Source organism: Tamandua tetradactyla, chromosome 8 (genome assembly GCF_023851605.1).
Source record: "Tamandua tetradactyla isolate mTamTet1 chromosome 8, mTamTet1.pri, whole genome shotgun sequence".
In the NCBI taxonomy this organism is placed as follows: Eukaryota; Metazoa; Chordata; class Mammalia; order Pilosa; family Myrmecophagidae; genus Tamandua; species Tamandua tetradactyla.
Window position 1 is genome coordinate 125493661 of NC_135334.1, and position 21046 is coordinate 125514706.

The 21046-nt window shown below is 39.1% G+C and overlaps 1 non-coding gene across 1 annotated transcript; it reads left to right on the plus strand.

Annotated features, from left to right (window-relative positions):
- Window positions 1-7008: 7008 nt before the first annotated feature.
- Window positions 7009-7199, plus strand: LOC143645409 (U2 spliceosomal RNA). The gene has a single exon (XR_013157118.1). It is a non-coding gene; the product is annotated as a U2 spliceosomal RNA (small nuclear RNA).
- Window positions 7200-21046: the final 13847 nt, after the last annotated feature.

The window sequence follows — 21046 nt, forward strand, 5'->3', positions numbered from 1 at the left end:
CATGGCTACTTATCAAAGGGTCTAGCTTGTAAAAAGTATGTTGTGGAGCCTTACTCCCTGAAGATTTCTAGACAAGGTTTGTCAAAAAAGTGTTGGGGCATTCTAAAACTTTGTGGTGACAGAATGCAACTATACTGCTATTTTAGTTCTGTCTGCGTCTTCTCATTTGAATGCAAAGAGATATTGTGAGTCTTTATTTTGTGGGATGAAATAAAAAGGCAGCCTATAAATTTAAAACTATGAACCAAGTATATGCATCAGAAATATTGGTGAGGGGAATATATGAATTAGGTACTGTGGGATGTATATCTTCTATTATTCAATATATAGCTCTTAAGTCTTCAACAATTTTGTAATCTTGAGTTCCTAGTTTTATTGGTCCTCCTTCTAAAATCTTACAATTAGTGGCAAAATGTTTTTTCTGCTCCTCATCTAAGTGCACATTGTTTAAGATGTTGTAGAATTATGTCCATAGAATTCTACATGGTAAGTCTTACCATGACTTCCTGCCCATTTTTAGCTTACCTCAAGGGTTTTTTCCCATGGCCTTACTTCATCAGAAGTTGTTGCTGGATACTGGTGGGTGCTGGGATATTTACATGTCGTCTGTTAATTCTGAGATCCCTGTTTGGAAAGTTGGAACTTGTAAGTTCATTTTGGCTGGTAAGAGAGAGTGGGGCTTGCAAAGAAATTTGTCAGCCAGTTGACCATTTCCAATTTGATATTGCTGCAGCTGTAGGAAGGATCAGTCATTAGCGACTTCAGTCATGCCCATAACAGGAACTGATTCCTTTGAAATGCAATTAAGTCTCATGTCTACAGGACAATTTCCTAATTTCTTGTTCATTTGGAGTAAGATCCAAGGTTCTTTGTGGGTGATCAGGACGGTTTCCCGACTGGTCGAATGTGTCCCAGGTCCCATCACTCCAGGTCACTCTCCTCCTCTGATGTCAGCTTTGGTCATTGGACTGCTGGAGTCCCTTCTGTCTCCCTTTGCATCAAGCTGGTATGTTCCTGTTCCCAGCGTCCTGCCCCCTTGCAGTATGCACAGTACTGGGGGCCAAAATGGTTTCCTAGGGGGCCCCGGGAGTCTTACTTTCGTAGGCTCCTTTTGCTACTGAAAAATTTTTACTCAGGACAGCTCCTAAGATTAGTGTTCAAATTAGCTTTATACTTCATAGCTTTCTTTTTGTTCTTTTCTTGAGCTGCATCATGATTATTGAACACAATTTCCACTGGTGCTGAGATCAGCAATCCAAGTCCATCCTCAACTTTCTGCAATTTCCAATGAATGTTGGGGACACTCTGACAAATGAAGGGTTGATTTATCCTGTTTTCATTATGGGGACTTCTGGGCTTATATTATGGTAAACATTGATTGATTTTCATCTGGCTTTTGAACAATATCTTTTACTTTACTTAAGTTATTTTGTTTAGGCACTGTATTTATTAATCCTACCATTATGCACATTTTATAGTGATCAAATTTTATCCTGCCTACTTATTTCGGTTACAAAGGGGATTTACTTGGAGGATGGCTGGATTTCCAAGGCTGTGTACTGGATTTCCTGGACTTTTATTGCTAAAAGAATTAGTATAAGAATGAGCTTTTTCAACTGCAATTCTCCTTTCTTCTGAGGTAAACAGCATTTTAATAAAGTTCGTATATCAGCCCAAATGGGGTTATGTGTTATGAAAATTAAGTTAAACAAGTTTTCCATTTTCCTGGGATCCTCTTGATAAGTGGAAATCCAGCTTTTCCAATTATGTAGATCTGAGGAAGAGAAAAGGCTATGCACATTCATGTATCCCCCAGGTTGGTTCTGGTCATCTATTCTAGCTGGCACTTGTTGGAGAGGCACTCATTCCTCATTTGCCTTCCAGAGGTAAAGATAACCAAACTAAAGAGCAAGTTACTTTGGATATCTGTGGGGAGGCCATTTCAAGGGAGTTCATAGGCATCAGGCTCATGTCTTCAGGCTCTGACAAGATGCTGGAGTGAGAGAAAAAGGAGGGAGTGATGAAGTTGTGGAATCTGGTGGGAAGGGAAAACGGAGAGCAGAAATGACAGTCTCTGGGGGCATCATTGAAGCTGCAAGCCTGGGCCTAGAAATCTTGGCCACTGATTTATCCTCCTATAGTTCAAAAACCTCAATAACCTATGGGCTGGGAATCTTCACCAGCTCTTTTCCAACTCAGAGCCTCATGCCTTTCCATATTTCCTCTTGAGCCAAAAGTTCAGTAACTCTCAAAAACAGACTAGGACTTGACTTGTGGGTAAAATGCATGTCCGAAACATGCATGTTTCATTCTAAGCTAGAGCAATAAAACATTGCACATACAGAATGACATCACATTTGTTCATTCTTTTACAAAATACATCTAGGCACAAAACAACATTACGTTCTGTTGATACTTGGCTTGGCCACTTGTCATCATCCTCTAATTCATACTGAGGCCAAATTACTATGCAACAAACATTTTTTGCTTTTTTTTTTTGTCATGGGCTCATACACAAATTGTTCCCAATACTTAAGAATGCAATTTAAGGGATCGTTCTTCCTATTTTCCTTAGATTTCTCACTTGTATTGTTTCCTTTTTTTCCCCTTTTAACACTCTTTAGACCATGTTTGAAAGAAAACAGGAGATGACAAATTCAAACCCAAAACTGACACAATGAAAAATAAAGCCAAACATAGGTACCCAAGTCTCAAATGGCTTTATGTGCCACTGGGCACCCAAATAACCAAATCCAAGCCTTTGTACCAAATTCAATAACCTCCCATCATGCCAGGGGCTGCCCTCTTTCCCAAACCAAATTTTCAAGTGTGGTTTTCTGCTACAGCTTTGGCAGGAGTTTATGTGTCACTGAATACCAAATCAAATTAGGCCCATACAAGCATACAAGACCTGCACACTGACTCACCAAACCTGGTTCCTCTGAAGCCAGCCACAGTTGGGGTCCTACAACCTGGGGCAGGAAACTCTCACATCCACCTCTTGGAGAAAAGTTTCTCCATCAGCCATAGCACTGAGACTTGCAAACATGTTGCCTCAGGGGTCCAGGAATCCCCCAAGCAGCACTTTGTTCAGACAGTGAGCTCTATGTTTGATTGTAGATGGGGCTTTCCCTGAATCTGAGTTTGCTGCTCAGTGAGCTAAATGTACAGACACACAGAATTACTGAGCAGTAAAAAGAGGTTTATTTATGCTGCAGAAGGCACTGGAGAATTTCCTAAATCAGCCTTTTCATAGTGATTTTTCTATTGGCTTTATACCTGCTAAAGAGATAATCATCTTGAGTAACAGGTAACAGAATATTGGAACTTCAATAGCTTTTGAATGCATTTTTTTGGGGGGGGCATGTGTAGGGTCCTGGAATCACACCCAGGTCTCTGACATGGCATGTGAGAATTCTGTCTACTGAGCCACCATTGCACCACCCTTTAAAAGCTTTTTATCTTAGTTATTTACTACTTCCATTAGGATTTGCAGCTTCTGTGACATCTGGGGCATGATGCTTACATGTCTGGAGTGACAGATGAAATCTCCATATCTGAGTGCATACTTTATATCCATAAATTGCTTCGCTGTGAGACTAACAGCTCACATTCACAACTTGCTTTCTATTTTATGGTTATATTTTAAAAGTTACTGTTGCAATAGTACAATATAAAACATACAAAATGGTGCTAAGCAAAAAATGTCTATCCACCCTTTTCCAGAGTCTCTCAACAAGCAAGCACTATTCTCTGTAACTTAAGATTCTTCAGTAAATTATCTTTGCAGATTTAATAACATTTACATACCATATATGCATGTGTTTATGCATTTGTGTGTGTAAGAGTTCGCACTTTACTGCTCAGTATCTTGTCATACTTTCCATACCAGTTCATAATGACCTAACACATTCTAAAGTATCTTCATTATACGTATCATAGTTTCCTAGCTGAGATCACAAATACAGTAAAATGGATTTACTTATCAATGGGCTCAGATTTCAGGGGCTGGAGGGCTCGCTTCCTCCCAAGGTCAGTATCTTCTGGCTGGCCACAACCCTTGGGGCTCCTTAGTGCTTCCCTGTTGAAAGCTGGAAAATGCTTACTCTAGCTGAGTTCAGCAATCGACTCTTTGTACTTGATCCAGAAGGATATTAAACAGATCTTCTCAGTTCTACTTACAGAAATATGACAGCAGACAAGCATCAAGAACACACTGCAGACTTCTGGAGAGATGGCAGAATAGGATAGGTAGAGTTCACCCCTGCTCCAACGAACAGGTAGAGCAGGGACAGAAAAAAGACAGGGAGAGTAATTCCAGGGTATAAGTGACCTGGGAGGGTCTTCTACACAACATAGGGAGGGCCTGGTTGAAAAGCAGAATTGAGATGAATTGAGAATCGAGATGAAGAGAACAAGAGACCCACCAGCTAGTGCAAACAGCTTAGCACATCCATTTCCAAATGGAGGCCCAGAGCCTTCAGAAGTGCATGACAGGGTGACAGGGAGGCAGGGAGACAGAGAGAAGTAAGCCAAGCTGAGTCCCTTGAACTTGCTACCTTCATATGGACAGCCCCTACCCTGTGACCTGTGATTCCTCCAACACCCCAGGAAGCCCATCACCCACCTCCTGACCATGCTCCAAGCATGCTTGCCCTAACCTACTTCCCTTTGCATCCCCACTCCACACCTCCACCCCGCACATGCACACAAGTCTGTTCCAGCCCAACCCACCTCTCTTGAGCAAGTGCACAGTGTCACCCTGCCCATTCCAAGACCATGTATCTGCATCCAACTGCTCGACCCCACCTCCCTCTTGCTGACTCCTTCATGCAGTCACCTGCATTTCTGGGCTGCAGGTGCTCACCTTCATATACCCAGCCCCTCAGATGCATGCACGCATGTACCCACAAACACCATTCCCCCTCAGCTCTTGGTAAGCACTGACCTGTGCATCTGGACCACACCTGCCCCCAGCCCATGCAGGCACAATTTTACTTTTCTGTCCCTGAGCTCTACACATGTGCGCACCAGGCTCCCAGGTCCACATACTGGCTCAGCCACTTCTTCCCTGCCAGGCAGCCATGCATCCATGCATGGAACCCTTGACTCCTGCACTCACTCTTCCCCACACATGTGCACAACCTTGCCTCACACCAAGGCATAAGTGTCTTTCTCCTAAACCTGGCGGGAGTACTTGGGCACATCTGTGCTACATAGCCTCTGCCCTGCACTAGTGGGCACCTCTACTCTACCTACTTCTGTACCTGTGTACCTGCTCCAGGACCCTGCTTACTCATCATTACCCACCCGACACATTCTGCACTACCACAACCTGTGCCCCATGCCTACACACTTGTGCATCTGCATTCCAGCCACCTTGGACTCCTTCCCCTGTGCAAGGATACACCCACACCCCAAACTCCCTGTGATCTGACTTCTGTTCCCTGTACCCCACACCCTGACACCCATTAGCCACATGCTTCATGCATCGACTCGCACCCTGCCCACATACCAGAACCTGTGCACCAGTTTAGCTGCCCCATCTGCCTCTTGTCTCATCTTACCTCCATGTCTCCCATGCTGTAACTTGCTCCTGCACTCCAAGGCCTGCCTGAGCTGTGCCTCACCCTCATGGCCCCCACAGTGCATGACCACAGTATAGTGACCCACACCCCATGCTCACAGGGCCTGTGTATACACCTGCACCACAACCTGTTACCACACTGTTGAGCCCCTCCTCATGCCTTGTATACTGTTCTACAACCATCTCACAAATACAAAGGTTTAGACTACTGAAGAAAATCAACATTCAAAGTGCCTTATCAAGATATATGCAGGCTACAAAGACAATAGAAGATCACTAACCATATGAAGATGCAAACAGATACAACCCAATCTAATGACTAAAGTAAAATGCTAGAGGAGACACAGCCTTCTGAAGAACTAATAGAGATGTTCATATAATGTTACTAAATAAAATCAATGCGAGGATTAATGACATAAAAGACATCAAAAGACACTAGAAGTGCAGAAAGAGGAATTTAAAAGGATAAATAAAAAGACAGCAGATTCAAAGAGATTATGATGCTGTAGACTAAATAAAAAGCTACACTAGAGATACAAAACAGCAGATTTGAAGAAGTAGAAGAAAGAATAAATGAACTAAAGGACAGGATAACTGATTTTGAACACACAAAAGTGAAAATGACAAAAAAGATGGAAAAAATTGAATTGGACCCCTGGGAAATGATGGACAAAGCAAAGTGCAGAAATATAAGAATCATCAGTGCCCTAAAGGAGAAGAGAGGAGTTAAGAGTTAGGAAGATTAGTGGAGGGTTTCATGGGGGAAGACTTCAAAACCTGTATAAAATACATAAACATGCAAATCCAAGAAGCCCAATGAACTCCAAATAGAATAAATCCAAATAGACCTACCCCAGAACATACTAATTGCTCTGTAAAATGTTGAAGAGAAACAGAAAATCCTGAAAGCAGCAGGAGAAAAACAATCTACTACGTTCAAGGGAGACTGTATAAGACTGAGTTCAGACTACTCAACTGGCACTATGGAGGCGAGAAGGCAGTGGTATGCTTTATTTAAGATCTTAAAAGAGGAAGAATGCTAGCCAAGCATTCTCTACTTAGCCAAATTATTCTTCAAACTGAGGGAGAGAATAAACTTTTCACAGACAAACAAAGGCCGAGAGACTATGTCAACAAGACTAGCTCTATAAAATAAATACTAAAGGGAGTTCTGCCAGCTGAAAGAAAAAGGACAGGAATAAGAGGTCAGGAGAAGGGCACAAATTAAAGAGTACCAGTATGGATCACCTCAAGGATAAAGGGAGAAAGAAGGAAAGAACATGTAGGTCAGACTAATGAAATCCAAAGGATAAGATGGTGGATTCAAGAACTGCCTTTAAAGTAATAACTTTCAATGCCAATGGATGAAACCTACCAATGAAAAGATATAGATTGGCAGAATGGATTAAGAAATATAATCCATTGCTTCTTGGCCTTTTGGCTAAGATCGAGTGTAGTATCTGTTCTTATCAGTTAAATATCTGATACATCCTCTATCCGAGGACAATATATTAAATGGATTTTTGGAATTAGGAGATGGAATAGGAGCTTGCTCCATCCACTCCACGCATCGACATGGTATTGCAGTACTTCCAGGAATGGTGCACCCCCCTTGGGGGAACAATAAATGTATAAAAAGTTAAAAAAAAAAAGAAATATAATCCAGCTATATACTGCTTAAAAGAAATTCATATTAGACACAAGGATACAAATAGACTGAAAGTGAAGGGATGGAAAAAGATGTTCATGCAAACTGTAATCAAAAGAAAGTAGGAGTAGCTATACTAATATCAGACAAAAAGACTTTAAATGTAAAGACATCATAAGAGACAAAGAAGGACACTATATATTAATAGAAGGGACAATTAACCAAGAAGAAATACCAGTAATAAATGTTTATGCTCCCAATCAAGGAGCTCCAAAATACATGAGACAGACATTGGCAAAAATGAAGGGAGTGATAGATGTTTCAACAATAATGGTAGGAGACTTCAATACACCACTCTTCTCAATAGATAGAGCAACCAGACAGAAGATCAACTAGGAAATAGAAAACTTAGGCAATTTGATAAATGAGTTAAACCTAACAGATACATATATGTTTTTACACCCCAAACACCAGGATATAAATTCTTCTCTAGTGTTTATGGAACATTCTCCAGGATAGATCACATATTGGAGCATAAAACAGGTTTTTATAAATTTAAAAACATTTAAATCATTCAAAGCACTTTTTCTGATCACAATGAAGTAAAGCTGGAAATCAATAATCACCACAGAACAAGAACTTTCACAAATACATAGAGATTAAATAGTACACCCTTAAACAATGAGTGGGTCAAAGAAGAAATTAACTATCTGGAGACAAATGAAAATGAGAACACACCATATAAGAACTTATGAGATGAGGCAAAAGCTGTGCCAAGAGTGAAATTTATTGCCCTATATACCTATATTGAAAAAGAAGAAAGAGCAAAAACTGGGGACTTAACTACTTACCTGCAGGAACTTGTGAAAGAACAGCAAGTCAACCCCAAAGCAAATAGAAGAGAAATAACAAAGATTAAAACAGAGATAAATAAATGGGAGAACAAAAGAACAGCAAAAAGAATCAATAAAACTAAAATTTGGTTGCTTGAGACAATCAATAAAATTGATGGGGCACTAGCAAGGCTGAAAAAGAACAAAAGTAAAAAAAGAGAGAGATGATGCAAATAAACAAAATCAGAAATTAGAAGGCATGGGTTACTTGAAGAAATAAAATAAATCAGAAGATGATACTATGAACAACAATATGAAAACAAACTAGATAACTTAGATGAAGTGGAGAAATTTCTAGAAACGCACAATCTACACTGACTCAAGAAGAATTAGAAGATCTCAACAAACCAATCACAAGTAAAGAGATTTAAACAGTCATCAAAAAATTTTCCTACAAAGAAAAGTCCAGAACCAGATGGCTTCATAGAGGAATGGTATCAAACATTCAAAAAAAGAAAAAAAAAGCTAATATCAATCCTGCTCAAACTTTTCCAAAAAAAAAAATAGAAAACTGAAACACTGTCTGTGCTGGTTTGAAAGGATTTATGCACCCTTGAGAAGCCATGTTTTAATCCTAATCCCATTTTGTAAAGGCAGTCATTTCTTCTAATCCCTATCCAGTAATGTATGCTCAAAGCTTTAATTAGGTTATTTCCATGGAGATGTGTCTCACTCAAGAGTGGTCTTAAACTGGATTAGGTGGAGACGTGTCTCCACCCATTCTATGTGGGTCTTGATTACTTTACTGGAATCCTATAAAAGAAGAAACATTTTGGAGAAAGTGGGAGATTCAGAGAGAACAGAGATGGATGACAGATGCTGCAGGATAATGAAGTAGAGAGTCCACCGGCCAGTGAATTTTGGAGATGAAGAAGGAAAACCCCTCCTGAGGAGCTGGAGAGGAAGCTAGCAGATGACACCACACTTGCCATGTGCCATTCCAGTCAGGAGAGAAACCCTGACCATGTTCACCACGTGCCTTTCCACTTGAGAGAGAAACCCTGAACTTTATCAGCCTTCTTGAGTCAAGGTATTGTTCCCTGTGTTCTAGTTTGCTAGCTGCCAAAATGCAACACACCAGAGACAGATTGGCTTTTAATAAAAGGGGATTTATTTTGTTAGTTCTTCAGAGGAAAGGCAGCTAACTTTCAACTGAGGTTCTTTCTTATGTGGGAAGGGTGATCTCTGCTGGCCTTCTCTCCAGGCCTCTGGGTTCCAACAACTTTCCCCAGGGTGATTTCTTTCTGCATCTCCAAAGGCCTGGGCTGAGCTGCGAATGCTGAGTTGAGGTTTGCTGAGCTGCTTGGGCTGTGCTACATTGTGCTCCCTCATTTAAACACCAGCCAATTAATTCAAACATCATTCACTGAAGCAGGCACACCTCCTAGCCGACTGCAGATGTAATGAGCAACAGATGAGGGTCATGTACCATTGGCTTATGTCCATGGCAACAGAACTAGGTGCCTTCACCTGGCCAAGTTGACAACTGAATCTAACTACCACGCACTGGATGCCTTAGATTGGACATTTCAATAGACTTGCTTTAATTGGAATATTTCCATGGCTTAAAAACTATTAACTTGCAACTTATTAAATTTCCCTTTTTAAAAGCCATTGCTTTTAATATATTGCATTCTGGCAGCTAACAAAGTAGAACAGATTTTGGTACTGGAGAGTGAGGTGCTGCTGCAATTTTCACATACCAAGCATGTTTAAATGGCTTTTTTAATGGATAAGTGGAATATTTTGGAGGAGTTGTGAGAAGCTTGATAGAGAAGGCCTAAAATGCTTTGAAGAAACTGTTGGTAGACATGTGGACTCTAAAGATTTTGTTGATAAGGTCTTAGGCAGAAATGAGGCATGTGTTATTGCAAACTGGAAGGAAGGTGATTCTTGTTTTAAAACAGCAGGTAATCAGGTAAAATTGACTAGTGACTTTGGCTGGAAGGAAGATTTTAAAAGCCATGAACTTGGATATTTAGCAGAAGAGATTTCCACATTAAATGTGGATAGTGAAGCCTGGTTTCTCCACACATCTTATAATGAAATGTGATGAGAAAGAGATAACCTGGGAACTGAACATTTAAGTACAATGAACTTGGTATTCTCGAGAATTCTGGGCTTCCAGGAAGGGAGACACCAGGGTCATATAAGGACTTGACCAAATGTGGAACCAGTCAGCCATTTCAGAGAAAATCAGGATCGGACATGGAATTATCCAGGAAGGGTTTCTGGAAAAACCCTTTATATCTGATAGGCATGATCCAAGGGTACTGCATAGAAAGTCAAAAAGAGTATTTTGGTATCTGTATAAAGAGAACCACTGACAATTGGGACTCAGAGGGATAGAGAAGGGACACATTGGAGGAAAAATAACTTCAAAGGCAAAACAATGGAGGCCAGGGTTAAAGAAGCATTGAACCAGGAGAGCAGCCCACACAAGCCCATGGAGAGGGTGAGTTTGCCCCAAAAGCAGAGGATGAGCCTCCCACCTCATTGTAGTGGAAGAGTCTTGCCACCTCAGGCCTTGGAGAGGGTGAAGCACATTCCTTGGGGTTTGGGGACAGACTGGCTGACACCACATGGAGGGGTTGAATGTGTGTCCTGCAGATGGCAGAGAGCCTGGGTATAGCACCAATGCTTGGAGAGGGTGGAACAGAGAAAAGGTGGTCTCCCCAGTGTCCACCAAGCTTGCATCTGGAGAGAGGCGGGCCCCTGCATAGTTCCTTGGAAAGGGTGGGACTGCCGCTTTCTAAGGCCCAGAAGGTAAATGAGTCAGACTTTGAAATCGAATGGACTTTGCCCTGCAGGTTCTACAAACTGCTTGAGTCCAGTGACCCCAGTGTTCCTTCCTATGGAAATAGGTACATGTATCCTATGACAGTTCCTCCTTTATGTTGGCAGCAAATAACTTGTTTTGAGCTTTTAAAGGTCCAGAGCCAGAGGAGAACTTTGCTTTAGGAAAGACCATGCCTGTCACTAACTTTAAGACTTTGTACTGTGTTTGTATTTGTGTTGTATTTGTAGTGCTACCGGAGTGGTTTAAGTTTTCTGATGTTGTGATGGAATGAATGTACTTTGTATATGGGGAAAACATGTCTTTTTAGGATTCAGAGGGTGGAATGTGCCAATTTGAAAGGATGTATGTACCCTAGAAAAGTCGTATTTTAACCCTAAACCCATTTTTAAAGGCAGCCATTTCTTCTAATTTCTATTCAGTTCTGTATGTTGGAAGCTTTAATTAGTTGATCTTCATGGAGATGTGACTCACTCATGAGTGGGTATTAAACTGGATTAACTGGATTCCAGGTGGGTCTTGACTATCTTTATTGGAATCCTATAAAAGAGGAAATTTTTGAAGAGATTCTGAGAGAGCAGAGAATGTCAAAGAACCATGAAGCTGTGAATCCACCAACCAGCAACTTTTTGAGATGATGAAGGAATATACCTCCCAGGGAGCTGGAGAGGAAGCTGACAGATGATGCCATGTTTGCCATGTGTTCTTCCAGCTGAGAAAGAAACCCTGACCATATTTGCCATGTGCCTGTCCACTTGAGAGAGAAACTCTGAACTTCATTAGCCTTCTTGAATCAAGATATCTTTCCCTGGATGCCTTAAATTGGACATTTCTATAGGCTTTAAAAAAAATTGAGACATTTTCATGGCCTTAGGACTGTAAATTTGTAACTTATTAAATTCCCCTTTAAAAAAATCCATTCCATTTCTGGGATATTGCAATCCAGCAATTAGCAAGCTAGAACACTACCTAACTTATTTTGTGAAACTAACATCATTTTAATACCAAAATTGGTTATACATGCTACAAGAAAGAAAAACTGCAGACCAATCACACTAATGAACATAGATGCAAAAATTCTCAATAAAATATTAACAACTGGAATCCAAAAGCACACTAAAAGAATTATACCAACAAAGTGGGGTTTATAACAAGAATGCAAGGATGATTCAGCACAAGAAAATCAGTTAATGCGATACAACACATTAACAAATCAAAAGGAAAACATCACATGATCATCTCGATTGCTGCTGAAAAAGCACTTGACAAAATTCAGCATCCTTTTCTGATAAAAACACTTCAAAAGGTAGGAATCAAAGGTAACTTCCTCAACATGATAAAAGTCATAAATGACAAACCCATACCAGCATAGGATACAATGGCGAGGGGCAGAAAGCTTTCTCTCTAAGATCAGGATGGAGACACAGATGCCCTCTGTCACCACTATTATTCAATATTGTACTAGAAATTATAGCTAGAGCAGTCAGGCAGGAAAAATAAATAAAAGGCATCCAAATTTGAAAGGTAGAAGTAAAACTTTTATTACCTGGAAATGATTTGATACCATACTTGGAAAATCCTGAGAAACCTACAAAAAAGTTTCTTGAGTTAATAAATGAATTCAGCAAGGTGATAGGTTATAAAATTAATCTACAAAAATCATTAATGTTTTATACACAAGCAATGACCTAATCAAGGAGTCAATTAAGGGAAAAATTCCGTTCAAAATAGCAACTAAAAGAACCAAGTTTCTAGGAATGAGCTCAGCTAGGATGTAAAGTTCTTGTGCTCAGAGAACTACATAATGTTGTTAAGAGAAATCAAAGAAGTTCTAAATAGGGAAGAGACATTCCATGCTCATGGATAGGTAGGTTAAATGTAGTTAAGATGTCAATTCTATCCAAATTGATCTACAGATTTAATGCAGTACCAATAAAAATTCCATCAACCTACTTTGAAATCTTGGAAAAGCTAGTTACTGAATTTATCTGGAAAGAAACGAGACCCTGAATAGCTAAAACATCCTAAAAAAGATGAATGAAGTGGTAAGATAAATACTCACTGTTCTAGTTTGCTAGCTGCCACAATGCAAAATACCAGAAACAGAATGGCTTTTAAAAAGGGGAATTTTATGAGTGCGAGTTTATAGTTCTAAGGCCAAGAAAATGTCCCAATTAAAACAAGTCTATAGAAATGTCCAATCAAAGGCATCCATCCAGGGAAAGATACCTTGGTTCAAGAAGGCCAATAAATTCAGGGTTTCTCTCTCAAGTGAGAAGGACACATGGTGAACACAGTCAGGGCTTCTCTCTCAGTGGAAAGGCCACATGGTGAACATGGCATCATCTGCTAGCTTTCTCTCTTGGCTTCTGGTTTCATGAAGCTCCCTGGGAGGCGTTTTCCTTCTTCATCTCTAAAGGTTGCTGGCTCATGGACTCTCTGCTTCGTGGTACTGCAGCATTCTCCATTCTCTGCTCTCTACAAATCTCTTATTCTCCAAAATGTTTCCTCTTTTATAGGACTTCAGAAACTAATCAAGACCCACTCAAATGGGTGGAGACCATCTCCAGCTAATTCAGCTTAACAGCCACTCTTGCTTAAATCACATCTCCGGGGAGATGATCTAATTACAGTTTCAAACAAACAATACTGAATAGGAATTAGAAGAAATGGCTGTCTTTACAAAATAGGATTAGGATTAAAACAAGCTTTTCATTTCAAACCAGCACACAACCCAATTATAAAGTGGGCTAAAAATATGGAAAGACATTTTTTGGAAGAGCAAATACATGTGGTTCAAAAGCGCATGAAGAGATGCTGATTCTCATTACCTATAAGGGAAATGCAGATGAAGACTACAATGAGATACCACCTCACACCTATAAGAATGGCTGCTTTTAAACAAACATGAAACTGCAAATGTTGGAGAGGAGGTGGAGAAATTGGGACACTTATGCACTGCTGGTGGGAATGTATAAGGTACAGCTGCTATGGAATATAGTCTGGAAGTTTCTCAAAGAGCTAAATATCGAGTTGCCCTATGACCTGGCAATACCTCTACTCAGTATATACTCAGAAGAGTTGAAAGCAGTGACACAAACAGAGTTTGCACACCAATGTTCATAGCAGCATTACTTATAATCACTAAAAGAGGGAAACAATCCAGGGGCCCATTAACAGACAATGGGATTAACAAAGTGTACTATATGTATATGATGGACTATTACACACCAGTAAGACAAAGTGACGTCTTGAACCACATGACGAGAGGGATGAGCCTTGAGGACATAATGTTGAGTGAAATAAGCTAGACACTAAAGGATACATACTGTATGATTCCACTTGTATGACCATGGTAAAAGTAAAACCAGAGGCTTATAATACAGAATATAGGGGACCTAGAGATACACAGAAACTTGAGGTGGGTGAACAGTTAGCTAATGAGTTTGAACTTATTTGTATAGGGGTAGACAGAAGTGAAGGCAGTTCACTACTGAGTCTATAAGTAATATTACCATATTGAAGGTGAACATGATTGAAAAGCATTGTGTAGACTCATGCATCCTGCTGATTAACACTGGAAATATAAATAAGTTCTGGCACAAACCACTGCAAAGGTATTAATCTTGTATAAAGAGTGTATAATTTAGAGGTATGGGGGGAAAATGCTATTGCATGCTCTGGGCTATGTTTAACAGGAAAATGTCAACAATATCACAGAAATACGAGGGGTACATAATGGGGGAGGAACAAGATTTAGGGGGAGGCTTGGCTTTTCTATTAGATAAGGGTGTGTTTATTGGCTATTTTTTTCTTGGGAACAATGAAATTATCTAAAATTGAGAATGCTGATGGACTGCTAACTTTGGGCATTATACATGAGGCCCAGTAGATAAAGGTGGCTGAAAGTCTCAGTAACTGAGAAGTAGATTGGCAAATGATGGTGTAAACATGTGGTTGAACATGGTGCTGGTACAAAAAAGAATGAAGCTGTGAAGGATGCAATGATGGGAATAAACCTGTGGGACATTTGGTGAGGCAAGATAAGCCAGAAACAAAAGAGCAAATATTGTATGGTCTCATTTAGAAAACGACTTGTAAGAAAACTGGGCCTAGATCATAAGTTCTTATAACAGCCACATTTAGTCTGGAGTGGTAATTGCTATTTCTGGATTTTGAGGGGCTGTTTCATATATATATAACCTGGAATTTAGAGATAAGAATGAAGCTGATCAGGTCAGGTAATTCAAAATGCAGGCATAAGAAAGACATTGTCTATGTTTTAGAACCTCATCTACTCTTTGAGACCAAAGGAAGAAAGGTTTATTTTGTTCATAACCTAAAGTTTTCACAGCACATAATCTGACCTAACTGCCTGGATAGATAATTTAAACAATCCAAACACAGGGGGCCCAAATTAAGAATGAGGGCCTTTAATCCTGTATAGCTTAATGTAATGCCTAGATACTTCCCAGAGTATTTTAAGCAGATAATAAAAAACTATTGGGAAAGTCCCTTAAGGGAAGGGTGAGAAAAATTATGTAACTATTAAACATTACCAACAGGGAAACACCTGATACTGTGTCAAACATTAGGAAACCAAATCAATAGGCCAACCCCTTGATCTTGAGGCTTGTTTTTGTGAAGCTTATGTACACAGCAGAGAAGCTTAGCCAACCTATAGATAGGCCTGAGAGCAACCTCTGGAGAACCTCTTTTGTAGCTCAATGTGGCCTTTCTCTCTCTAAGGCCAACTCTGCAAGTGAAATCATTGCCCTCCCACCTACTGGTGACATGACATCCGGGGATGAAAGTCTCCTTCATGGCATGGGAGATGACTCCCAGGGATAAGTCCAGCCCTGGCACTGTGGGAACAACAATTCCATCCTGACCAAAATGAGGAAGAGGAGTGTAACAGTTAAATATCAGTGGCAGAGAGAGTTCAAATAGAGGTGAGAGTCTACACTGGAACCCTCTTATGCAAGCTTCAGTTAGACATTGCTACCTCTCATAACTTGGCCAAATCCCAACCAAAATTATTCCTGCCAATTTTAAAGAAGACATAGGGCATTATAGAAGATTTTACAAAAGTTACAAGCACCAGCCTAACTCTCCAAAACCTACAACCTCCAAATGGGTCTCTAGACAAGGTAAGTCCTGAAATACAAAGGGACCAGCCCTTCCAGAAGGTCAACTAGTTCCATCCTCCTATTCCATATTATAGACACCCTCATCCAACATGAAAAATTTAGAATGGGCATAGCCCAAATGCCCTTAAAGAGTGGGAGAAAGATCAAAGGTGATAGAGCTATACAGAGAAGTTTGGGTTCAACAAATGAGTATTACTGTTGAATCATTATATTGATATTTCTGTTGGACTCCAGTGTCTTGGAGCAGATAGAAGAAAAAATAAAAAATCACGGTGCTTTAACCCATATGAAACTTTAAAATCTGTTCTATAACTACTTGCTAAAATGTACTTGGAAATTTATTGCTTTTATCATATATGTTATATCTCACAATAAAGAAAAAGTTATATAAAAAATAACACACTATATCCCAGTAGAATCCATGACTTCCTCCTCACAAGACAAAAGTGTTAAATGAGTCTTGATGACCTTGCCAGTAAGAGCTTGTACACCAATATCTAAATCCAACCAGTGAAACTGGAACAAGAAGTGCTTGAGACACACAGGATTAAGAAACGTGCCCGTGCCATCCTCACAAAGATCCATTGTCCTCACTGACTGGAGAAGAATGAATCACATGACATTGCTTAGCTTTTGACTACTACCCCCTTTCCTTTATCTATAAAAATCCTAACTCACATACTCGCTTCAAACTGGTATTAGGAAAATTCCTCCAGTTCCTTGGAAAGTGCACTTTCAATAAATTACCTTTACACTGACAGACATGTTTCTCCTTTGTAGTCTTTCCATGGAAAGAGCTATGCTTGTGGTATAACTGTCAGTTACATGTGTATTCATTTGTTAAAGCTGCTGGAACACATTATATCAGAAACAGAATGGATTTTGAAAATGGAAGTGATTAAGTTACAAGTTTACAGTTCTACAGCCATAAACCTCCCCCAAACTAAGGCATCGAGGAAAGATACTGCTCTAGTTTGCTAGCTGCCAGAATGCAATATACCAGAAATGGAATGGTGTTTAGAAAGAGGAGTTTAATAAGTTGCTAGGTTACAGTTCTAAAGCCGAGAAAATGTTCCAATTAAACAAGTCCATAGAAATGTCCAATTTCAGGCATCCAGGGAAAGATACCTTGGTTCAAGAAGGCTGATGAAGTTCAGGGTTTCTCTCTCAAGTGAGAAGGCACATGACGAACACAGTCAGAATTTCTCTCTCATCTGAAAAGGCACATGGTGAACATGGTCAGGGTTCCTTTCTCATCTGGAAGGGCACATGGTGAACATGGCATCATCTGCTAGCTTCTTCTCCTGGCTTCCTGTTTCATGAAGCTCCCCGGGAGACATTTTCCTTCTTCATCTCCAAAGGTCGCTGGCTGGTGGACTCTGCTTCTCATGGCTATGTCGTTCTTCTCTGCTCTCTCTGAATCTCTCATTCCACAAAATGTTTCCTTCTTTATAGGATTTCAGAAACTAATCAAGACCCACCCAAATGGGTGGAGACATGTCCATCACCTAATCTGGTTTAACAACCACTCTCGATTGCATCACATCTCCAGGGGGATCATCTAATTACAGTCTCAAACATACAATGCTGAATAGGGATTAGAAGAAATGGCTGCCTTTACAAAATGGGATCAGGATTAAAACATGCCTTTTCTAGGGTCCATACATCATATCAAACCAGCACAGATACCTTGACTCAAGAAAGGCCGATGGGACCAAAACCCCTCTGTCAGCTTGGAAGGCACATGGCTGGCATCTCCTGGTCCTTTAGCTTCTAGTTTCAAACAGATTCCCCAGGGGTGCTTTCTTTCTGTACCTCTGTCTGTGTCAACTCTGAAGCTTTTCCCAAAATGGTTCCCTCTGAAATGACTCCAGTAAGGACCCACCTTGAATGGTGGAGACACATCTCCATGGAACCCAAATAATTAAAAGATCCCACCCACAATTGGGTGGCTCACATCTCAATGAAAACAACTTAATCAAAAAGATGCCACCAAACAACATTTAATCAGGATTACAGAGCATGGCTTTTCTGGAATACATAGCAGTTCCAAACCAACACCCACGCGGATGTCCTCTCCTTTCTGCTCTGGCTTCTGTTGACTTCCACTGGATTTGGTCTTCATAAAGTCCCCAGTAATAGAATTAAGGCCCAGCATCATTCAGTTGGACCACACCTTAACTAAAAATAACATCTCCAAAAGTTTCTATTTACAGTGGACACACACACTGGAATGGAGTAAGATTAAGAGCTTAGCTTTTTCTGACCGTAGTTCATTATTCTTCCTCAGAAATCTGAACTAAAATTAATACATCCAATCCTCTTAACTTTGTCTGTGACAAATAATTTTGCAATAAATACCTGACCATTTGAATATGTGCAAGTATGAGTTCACAGATGTGGAATTGTTGGGTCAAATTCTATATGCATTTAAAATGTTGATGTTCATCGTTGTGGTAAAATACCATCCAGGAATTTGTAATCAGTTTCTCCCTTCATGTCTGTATCCTGGTTAACACAGATTTATTGCTGTTCCTATAATCTACCCCTTTCCAGAATGTTATATAAATTGAATTATATAGTATATAGTCATTTGAAGCCTTTCTTTTTTTGGTTAACACAATGCATTAGAGAATTGTCCATGTTATCAAATGTTTCAGTAGTTTATTCCCTTCCCTTCTGACTTCTGTTTAAATATCTGTCTTACATTTATTATTTCTGTTCTACAATATGTTCTGAGTTTATTTTGCTCTTTCATTTCCATCTCCCTGAGATCAGAGCATAGTTCATTTCTTTTCATCTTTCTTATTATCCAAAATTTACATGTAAAGCTATAAATTTCTCTCTAGGCATTCCTTTAGCTAACCTAATATATATATTTTTTATTATATTTCCATCAAAAGTATTTTCTAATGCTTTGTGTAATTTATTCTTTGATCCATGAGTTATTTAGAACTGTGGTGTTTAATTGGTAAATAATTGGAAAATACTTAGTTATATTTTCATTATCAATTTCCAGTTGAGTTCCATTATCAGACATACATTCTGCATGATTCAAGTTTTTCAAAATTATTTGCAACTTGTTTTATGGGTTGTATATGTTGTCTGTTTTGCTCAGTGTTCCATGAGCACTTAGAAATAAATAGAATAATGCCATATGTTCATTATAGCTACTCCTATTCTACTATATTTTTTGTCTTTATTAGTAAAAGATGGTGTTTCAGATTCATATTACAATTACCCAGAATTTTATTCTACACTATATGACTTCTTTGAGAATAGTATATGATTTTATGCCTTTTAGTTTTATAACTAGTTTTATAACCAGGTTTTATTCTAGGAGATTATTTTATTTGAATTTGATTATAGTATAAATTGCAATGCATTCTTTTTCTAATAGTTTCCTTACAGGGAAATTTCAAGGTAAAATTTATAGCTATAATATATTATAATTTAAAAGTATTTATTGTTAAAATATTATTCAAAAATTATGAAATTGTCAATTTAAACAATTTTTTATCACCGCTTGCTAATAAAATTATCCCAAATTTTCTTTTGTAATTTTAAGCTAGGCTTTTTGAGTTGTAATTGAGACACACATGACTTTTGAAAGTAAGAATTTATTATACTAGCACACACAAAAAATAGATAGTGGGTGAACCATCTAAGCATTTCTACAGACAATTGGATTTCACTGCTGTTAAGACCAACAAATCTTCCGCAGCGTGGGCACATGCCACAGCATTGTTCAGGATACATTCTGAATGCTCAGAGTATTTTAGGCTGTTAGTAACAAAGGGCTGAAATAACAAAATTCTTCAGTATGGTAGAATTTTATTTTTCTAACTTATACAATAAGTACCATGGAGATTACACAAAGTTGGTTCCAAATATTTGGCAGCACTCGTTCCTTTTGCTCAGCAATGGTTAGCTCAAGGCTTCCATACCTGTGGTCTGCTCATGTACATAATGTGGCAGTTAATTTCCAGAAAACATGTCAGAATTCTAAAAAGCGTAAAGGGGGAGGGCAAAAAGGAGCGAGGCTTCTGCTTGCATCATCCCACTTCCTAGATGTTCCACTCAAAGACTTAGCTTGCATCTTATGGCTACCCTAAATTTCAAAAGATATTGAGAAATACACTTCTTCAAATCTTGGACTCTCACCTTCCCTGGAAATACAAAGTCTATTACTAAGAAAGAAGGCAAGAAAAATAAGAAAAATGCTAACATAATTCTACAATATCTGTTAGTCTTCCTTCTCTTGAGGTAAGTCAGGAAATTCTCTTTCTTCAATTTCTTCAGGCAGTTCACTGAAACTTTATGCAGAAAGAAACAGTTGGTATTTTTCCTCATAAAGGTCTTTCGAGTGTGATAAAGACTTAGGATTCATGGGCTACTCTGTCATTTCTTTAAATGTTTCAGATTTTCTTTTCACTTACAATGTATTGTGATGTATTACAATGTACCTATTTGTCTGAAACTCCTTCTGTGACAGACTCAAGACTCTTATTGCTAGAGGGATACCTTTGCTTTACCTGCATTTGATTCACATTTTCAATGGCTTGTTCTGGAATGAACTTTCATTCTTTGAGAGTGTTTGGAGGTCATCTTTAAAACCATAGTTCAAACTTACAATCTCAATGAATTTGCTTATTTTGAAGGTCATGAGTTCAAGAACACAATTTTTACATATTCAAATACGTATTTCAATATTGTACAGATTGGACTCTCCTTTGATGATTTGACCTCAATTCTTTTATGATTTTCTCCCCAGATTACATGAACTGGCAATTCTGGTCAACATGGGTGACTATTTTTATGGAATCTCTGGAGATAGAATCTACTCTCAGAATTATGATCAAGACCCCAGTGAATTTAATTAGAGGAATCACCTTTGGAGATGCACCAATTTAATGACTTAACAATATGTGCTATAGTTAAAATGTGCATAAATTGTACACAGACTTTTAC